The sequence below is a fragment of the Stegodyphus dumicola genome, chromosome X1 (genome assembly GCF_044657685.1).
Source record: "Stegodyphus dumicola isolate Sdum_Otavi_A_Nest chromosome X1, ASM4465768v1".
Lineage (NCBI taxonomy): Eukaryota > Metazoa > Arthropoda > Arachnida > Araneae > Eresidae > Stegodyphus > Stegodyphus dumicola.
Window position 1 is genome coordinate 237,443,375 of NC_140780.1, and position 7,304 is coordinate 237,450,678.

At 35.2% G+C, this 7,304-nt stretch overlaps 1 protein-coding gene across 1 annotated transcript in view; it reads right to left on the reverse strand.

Moving 5' to 3' along the window:
• Positions 1 to 6,095, reverse strand: part of LOC118181151 (uncharacterized) — a 32,560-nt gene extending 26,465 nt beyond the window's left edge. Inside the window, exon 1 of the mRNA XM_085807214.1 lies at positions 5,967 to 6,095. The gene's annotated coding sequence lies outside the window, so the exon portion shown is untranslated. The remainder of the gene's footprint in view (positions 1 to 5,966) is intronic.
• Positions 6,096 to 7,304: the final 1,209 nt, after the last annotated feature.

The following is a 7,304-nucleotide window of genomic DNA, read 5'->3' on the forward strand; positions in this document are numbered from 1 at the left end:
GTCGAGCTACAATTTTTACGCTACGTTTCGCTCGGCTGCTGGTGGATCTTCTGCAGACGGATGTCTAGTCTCTTTTGAATTACACTGCTCGCCAAAAGTTAAGGAATGGCATTTTTTTTGGTGTCTAATTTGAGAATGAAACAAAATAGAGACAAGAAATTTTCAGGGCATGTTCACTAAACAGATCTTTCATGAATGCGACATAGAACGTTTCTAAAGTTCAATACAAAATGAATTACAACAATAAACTGCACTCTTGGCAGAGAAATTCAGTCTTGGAGAAACAGTACATCACAGTTTTTTGAGAAAAAAATGTGGTGGTAAAATTACAAAAATGGATTCTAATAAAGAATGTGTCTACACATAACTGCACTACCTTGGCGAAAGCGACGTTCCACTCTGTCAATTAAGTTGTCCGTCAGTGAAATGAGAAGCACCGACCAGGCACGGAGTAATCCTTGTTCAAGATCATCTAACGACCTTGGAGGAGGACTTAAATCAGCAACCTGTCTCCCAAAGTAGTTTCAAACATGCTGTATCGGATTTAGGTCTGGGGATTGAGCTCGCCATTCTATCCGTTCCATTACCGTGACCCTCAAGATATTCTTCAGCAACCCGAGCTCTGTGCGGTCGAGCATCGTCGTCCATCACAAGAAATCCAGGACCAATAGCAGCGGAATATGGACGGGCATATTAATCAAGGAACTCGTCTCGATATCTCACACCGGTCAAAGTTCCTCCATGGAGCACATGCAGCTCAGAGTGACCACCGAGAGAGATCCCAGCCAAACTAGTCTTTCCACAATGTGAAATTGGTTGCATCTGGTGCATTGTTCCCTCCAGATCAGCTCCAATGTAAACCTGGACTTGTCTGTGAAGAGAACAGACGCCCATTGTTGACTGGTCCAAGAGACGTGTTCACTTGCCCAACATAAGCGCGCCCATCTATGTCCTCTGGTGAAGGGGACACAAACTGGTTGTCTTGCATATCGATCTGCATTGTTCAGGCGTTTGCGCACCGTAGTAGCTGAGATTCTTGTTCTTGTTGCCACTAAATGATCTTCCATGAGCTGAGGCACAATAATGTTACTCCTCCTTAGCGCTGAAAGAGCTAAATAACGGTCTCTTGCAGGTGTTTGTTCTCTACGTCTGCCTAGAACATGTCTTCTATACACAGAATCCTCGGATTCAAACTGATTCCATAGTCGGTGGACCACACTGCGAGAGACATTGAGACGCCTAGCAACGTCAGCTTGTGACATCCCCATTTCCATCTATCCGATCGCCCGCCACCTCAACGAATCAGGCAAACGACTTCTCCTGGATATTATCTACGAAACTGTAATAACAACTGAAGATCAACACTCATGAAAAAAAAAATTACAATTTTCATATTTTTTCTTCAACTCCTATGTAAGTATTCACTTCTATAAAATAAAAGTGGTAGCTATTGTTTTTGCATATATTTTGCTAAACTTCGTTACTGTCATGCATATGAACTGCGAATTACTAAACGTTACTGACATTTTTATAATGGTGAGCTTTGAAAAACATGCTGTTCCTTAACTTTTGGAGGGCAGTGTACTTATAAGACTTCCACCAAATAAAAACTACTCATTATTTACTTAACTATCACGGCATGAACGCACTGGTTTTCCCTTCCGCCCTGTTTCTATACCAATCCCAGTATGATACATTATTGGTAGTATTTGCATTCACATTTTTTTCTTTATAACTAATCTACTTTGATGAAAAGGGTAGCTCAACACTCTTTAGTTCTTTACAATTATAGGCTCTTTCACATTTATATGACACGCTCCTTTTCATATTTCCATAAAAATTCCCCTTCCTAATCATGCACCTCCCAATTTTCTTCGTAATCTTTTTAAAGAAAATCAGATCTACTTTTAATACTAAAAATTTGCAAAAAGAATCGTTTTCCCTTTTTCCAAAACAGGATACACAGCATCAACGTTCTATTCCTCAACGTTGATTCAGTGAGGATTTTCTTCCGAAATTTCCCGTTTTATCACCCCCCTAAAACTATGATGATGCGCTTTGCATCGTGACTTCATCTCCTTCTCGGGCAACCTTGGGCGTCGACTGTTCAATACTTTGCACAGAAAAAGCAATATATTATTAACAGAGTAATAAAAAAAAAAAAAAAAAAAAAAAACTTTCTTGGCCTTAGTTTATATTAAAAAAAAAAAAAAAGGCTGTGTTCGCTTTTATTCATCCAGGTTATGCCCATGGTGAGTATCCTTAATATGAAAAGAAATTTGAACTACGAACGGACTTCTTATATCTGCGCAAATCAAACAGAAGTCATTAAACAAGCTGAGTCTAATGTTTTCTGTATTAAAACAAAATCATAAGGAATTCTTTATTTTCTTGAAATAATGCACTGCTTTTCCTGCCGGTTGCCGTAAAGCCGATTGATGTCATCATATTCAGCATTCTGGCAAATGAAAATCGTAATCAGAACCATCCACGATTGCCGAAGCCTTTTCCCAAATATTATTGATGAAAATAATTTCAAAGCCTCCAGGTTCAGTTCACACATCTTTTCCAAGCTCGGTCTTTCTGAGGCTGTGAACTTCAGTTTAAATGTTCTAGTATTACAGGCATATCCTTTCGTCTTTCTTGGGCAACCCAAGAAATTTTCTCTTCTACATTTAGATGATTCCGTCTGAAGGTACCTAGTCTTATATTTCCATATAAATTATATCTGAAACCATACATTGAGAAACAGATTGCGAAAATACATGGTAGCGAAAACTACGTCCGGAAATATAGTATAAAATAAGTGAAGAAATATAGTATTTAAGTGCTTGGAAAGGTCCTTTACATTTTGCATTTATTAAAAGCATAAACTCGTTATTAATGTGAAGGGTGTGATAATAATGCATTTCCGCTGGCGATGTGCAATTCTAAAGACAAATATTTTATTAAATGTCATTATATTTTATTCTAAATGATTTAAGAAAATTAGAACTTAATTTACTTTTTGTTTATCTTTTGAAACAAAATTTTATTATTGCGTTATATTGTTGTACATTGTTTGTAATTCCACAGTCAAAATGAAGTTCAAGATCGCGAACTCAGAACGCTGTAAAATGGAAAATATATATATATACCCCCCCCTAAATGTGTAGTAATTTATCAGTGAAATGGGAAAGGGGTTCATCGATAAACTCAACGATTATGTGATCAATAATAAGTGCATAAATTAATAACAACCATATGAATTTAATCTCACATATGGTGAATCTAGACGGGATCTATCTCTTTCGGAAATGACCGCTACAATCATCTATCAATAGGGAGGAATGCTTTTATGGAGGCCTTTCTAAATGCAAATATCACATATGAGGGTAACTTCATGTAGCCTGTCAGTTCCACAAGGAATAGATACCAGGATGAAATACAATGGTTCCATAGCTTTAACCACTTGCCTAATTATTGGCCACAAACGTATCAATGGAGTTGATATCAAACAGTTGCCCAGACTTAAGTTATACGGAGCTCTAGGCATCTGAATTGCTTATTGTCCTTTCTAAAAACCAAGAAAAATTCAATTTGTTGCTAATACATTCACGTTTTTTGATTTTTTTAAATTTAAATAATGTAGAAAAAAATGCAGTAAAGTACCTATTTCAAGAAGCTGTTAAATCAATTCAGATTAAAGTCTACCGCATGTAGATTAGCTTTCGATACTTGACAAATCAGTAGTTCATAAACATTAGTGGAAAAGCTGTTACTGTATGTCAATTTAGTTTTCTCTCTTTATTCAATGAGTCATTGTTTACCATAATAAATGACTTATTTCCTTAAAAATGCACAAGATAAATCTGGTGACATTATGTGAATTCTTTTCCCAGGGCAGAAATACTTACCTTCAATAAATGCATAACTATGATCTTTTACATTCTATTAGCCCAGTGGTTCTCAAACTACTTTCCCCCATGTACCTCTTTCACCATTGCCAGACGATCATTCTCCTCCCCCTCCTTTCCCAAACTGGAAAAATGCATATACACATTTGTTTAGATTTACATTATTTTTTAATATGTTTTATAAGTTAAACAACAAAGTGTATAGAAAATGTTAATAAATACTAAAACTTGAATGAAACTAGTTTTTTGTATTCGTAAACTAAAATTAAATACTTTACAGCTAAATAAAATGCTGACCGCATGCGCCCTTCTGAAACTATGAAATACTATCCCAGGGGGTCATACCTATGTTTTAGTGTACACTCTCATTCATACCACAAATTTATTATTATTCACAGTCTGTATCAAGCACGGGGTTTCAATTCTGCTTTGTACGTTAATGAAGACAAAAGATGCAATAAACCATTCCGATATGGGTATGGGCCTCACCAATGTCCGAGTGGTTAAAACCGCTGAGTATTAGTATTCGACTTGGCAATAGGTTCGAACTCAGGTGAATGGGCTGGCTGCGTGGTTGATTTTCGTGGTTTTCCTCATGGGTTAGGTGAATATGAGGCATCTTCTCTCAGACCACCACGAAGGCGTTCCTTTTCTTAAGTAGATAGGCCCCGTGGCTTTGTCGTATTCAAGTAACCTAACATTATAAACAAATTTCAGCATTTATTACCTCCCCCAAAATTTTAATATTCGGAAGTTCTATATTTTATATGTACTGCTTCTCCGATAAATCAGGGTTTAACCGTTTTTAACGTAAATTTCCAGGGCACGATTAATGAGTTCTCAGAAGAGACTGTTTTTCACTTCTTGATGGAAAATGTCATTATAGCAGGATATTTTAGACGGGAATAAGCAAGAAGAAAAAAATTCTTAATTTCGTTTTTGAATCTTGGATAATTGTACCATATTCTATTATTCGACGCACGAAAATTTGTCAAACGTTTGTTCTAACCATTAGAAAGACGTTATTAAATCAGACAGAAAGGACGAAGGAGAATTTAAGCAGAAATTATTAATTAGAAAAGCTCTAGAAGTATACCGTTTTGGAAAAAAAGAACTTCTACCATCGTGGCAACTTTCTACGAGAATATTTTGTTTAAAAAATTCTCGTATAGAGACCCCATTTCATTAAGAAGGAAACTACCCGAACCGACATAAGGCCAGGACGAAAACACTAGAGATCGATATTTTGTTCACGCATAGGATTTGAATGAGGCATACAACATCGTAAATTAACACATCCCCTTTTTCAGTTAGACAAGAACTCATCTGCAAAGCAAAAAGTTCAGTTTTTCACACTACTAAAATGTACGTCTGTATAATGTATGGTCCTTCTTTTATTCAATTACATTAATATTAAAATTATAAAAATATGTCTTTGGGTAAATGTTCAATGCATTTAAATATATTTCAAAGATATAAACACACTCAAATATATTTCAAAGAAACCTTAATATAAGCCATAATTTAATGCATAAAAATCTATTTTTAAAGAAAATTTTTCTCCCTATGATATCTCGAATAAGGAGTAACATAAATTTTGCTAAATGCTAGAAGTATATAGTATAAGTTTAAATAGATAAAGAATGAAAAATTAGCCAAGAAAATCTACACAATGTATGTAAAACTAACAGAATACGTTTCGAAGCTACCTTCTTATTCGCCAGTTAGTACTAATATAAAACTTATGACATGCTTTTCCTGGGAATGTAACATAAACAAATGATATTTACTCTTATAGCTATATTCCTTTATTTACTTTTATATTGATATTTCTGTTAAAATAAGCCTTTTCCAGTTGTTTTTACTTAAACTGGATATTCGAAATTATTAATTTACATTTGAGAGTTTAATTAAAAATAGCTTTAAAAGTATGCTTCAGCAGAAAGAAATGGTACCAAAAATTCTTAGTGATGTGGTGAGCATCTTTACACTGAAGTGCTGTGTCGTCAGATAAATAAATTTCTTTTTATCTCAGTATGACAGGAATCGTATAAGTTAAATTTTACTCACCCTTTTATTGCTAACACTCCATCACTAACTCTTACTGAGTTAAAGCACACGGTTAAACTAGATTAGCTAAAATTCTTTACTTTAAACGCTAATATAAGACGGTTATTCGAGACTAAAAATAGGCGTTCCCCGTTTTCACGTCCAAGATATTCTGGCGCAGTAAACGTTTTTATAGGCAAGCTGGAAAATACTTTCTCACCTCCCACTCTAGCCAAGAAGGGCGAAAGTTCACGCTGGAAGAGGGGAGGTGATGGAACGGAAAGCTTAAGATTTCGTTATTATTAAATAGTGTGAATTAGTTTCATGTCCTTAATTTCACCGTGATTTGTTAAATTTAACTATCGAATTTAATATAATAGTTACTGGATTATATTAATTAGCGTAATTTTACTAAATTGCCTTTATTTACTTTGATTTATATTATATATGTCTTAAACATTCTCGATAAACGATTAAGTTATTGTTGTAGTTACCGTTTTCCTTCTTTCATACATTTAATACAATATCAGTTATTCAAGGCCATAAGCGGGCGAGCGGTGCAGGCACTGAACCCTGGTAGTTTTGTTTGGTTTGGTTTAGTTTATGGCAAAGCGCACTAGAGCTATCTGCCTAAGGGAAGGAATGCTTTCGTGGAAGACTTTCTAATGGAAACTTTCTCGTTACAAATGGTAAAAGCCACGAAAACACCCATGCAGCCAGCCCATTCGTCTGGATTCGAAACAAGGTCGGAACTATCAGCGTTAAGCGATTTTACCGCTCCGCCGCTGGTGGGCCTCTTTCGAACGAAACATAATTTATTCAGACGGGTAATTAACTTCCTCTCAAAAAAAATAATTTAACTGGAGTCTCAAAAAAATAATTTACCTGGAGTCGCGGTAGTATCAAGTTTAGCTGTGGTCAAGGGAAGCAGGTTCATTGACAGGTCTATCTCAGAGCTTATGATGATCCTTTACATAACTACGAATAATCTCAATTATATTTTTATTTACCCGCTCTGCAATATTTGATATTCGACTGTGGCCGGTAATTAAACATTTTTTTTAATGTTTTATGCCAAACCCTGCAATTAATGCCTCAATAATTAGGCTAACAACTTTCTTTCCATTTTCCGAAATTACATTTTGTGAGACCCTATATTTTAAATAAATTTGTTTAGAAAAGAATCTGGAACAATTTTAGCGGAGTCTCTTTTGAGGGCAATTATTTCTACCCACTTTGAAAAATGATCTGCGATAACGAGTAAATATCTATTTTTGTTAACTTCACTACGTGGTTTAGGTCTAATAAATCAACTCCTATTAATTCATTGGGAATGTAGCTTTTATGCTATTTGGATAC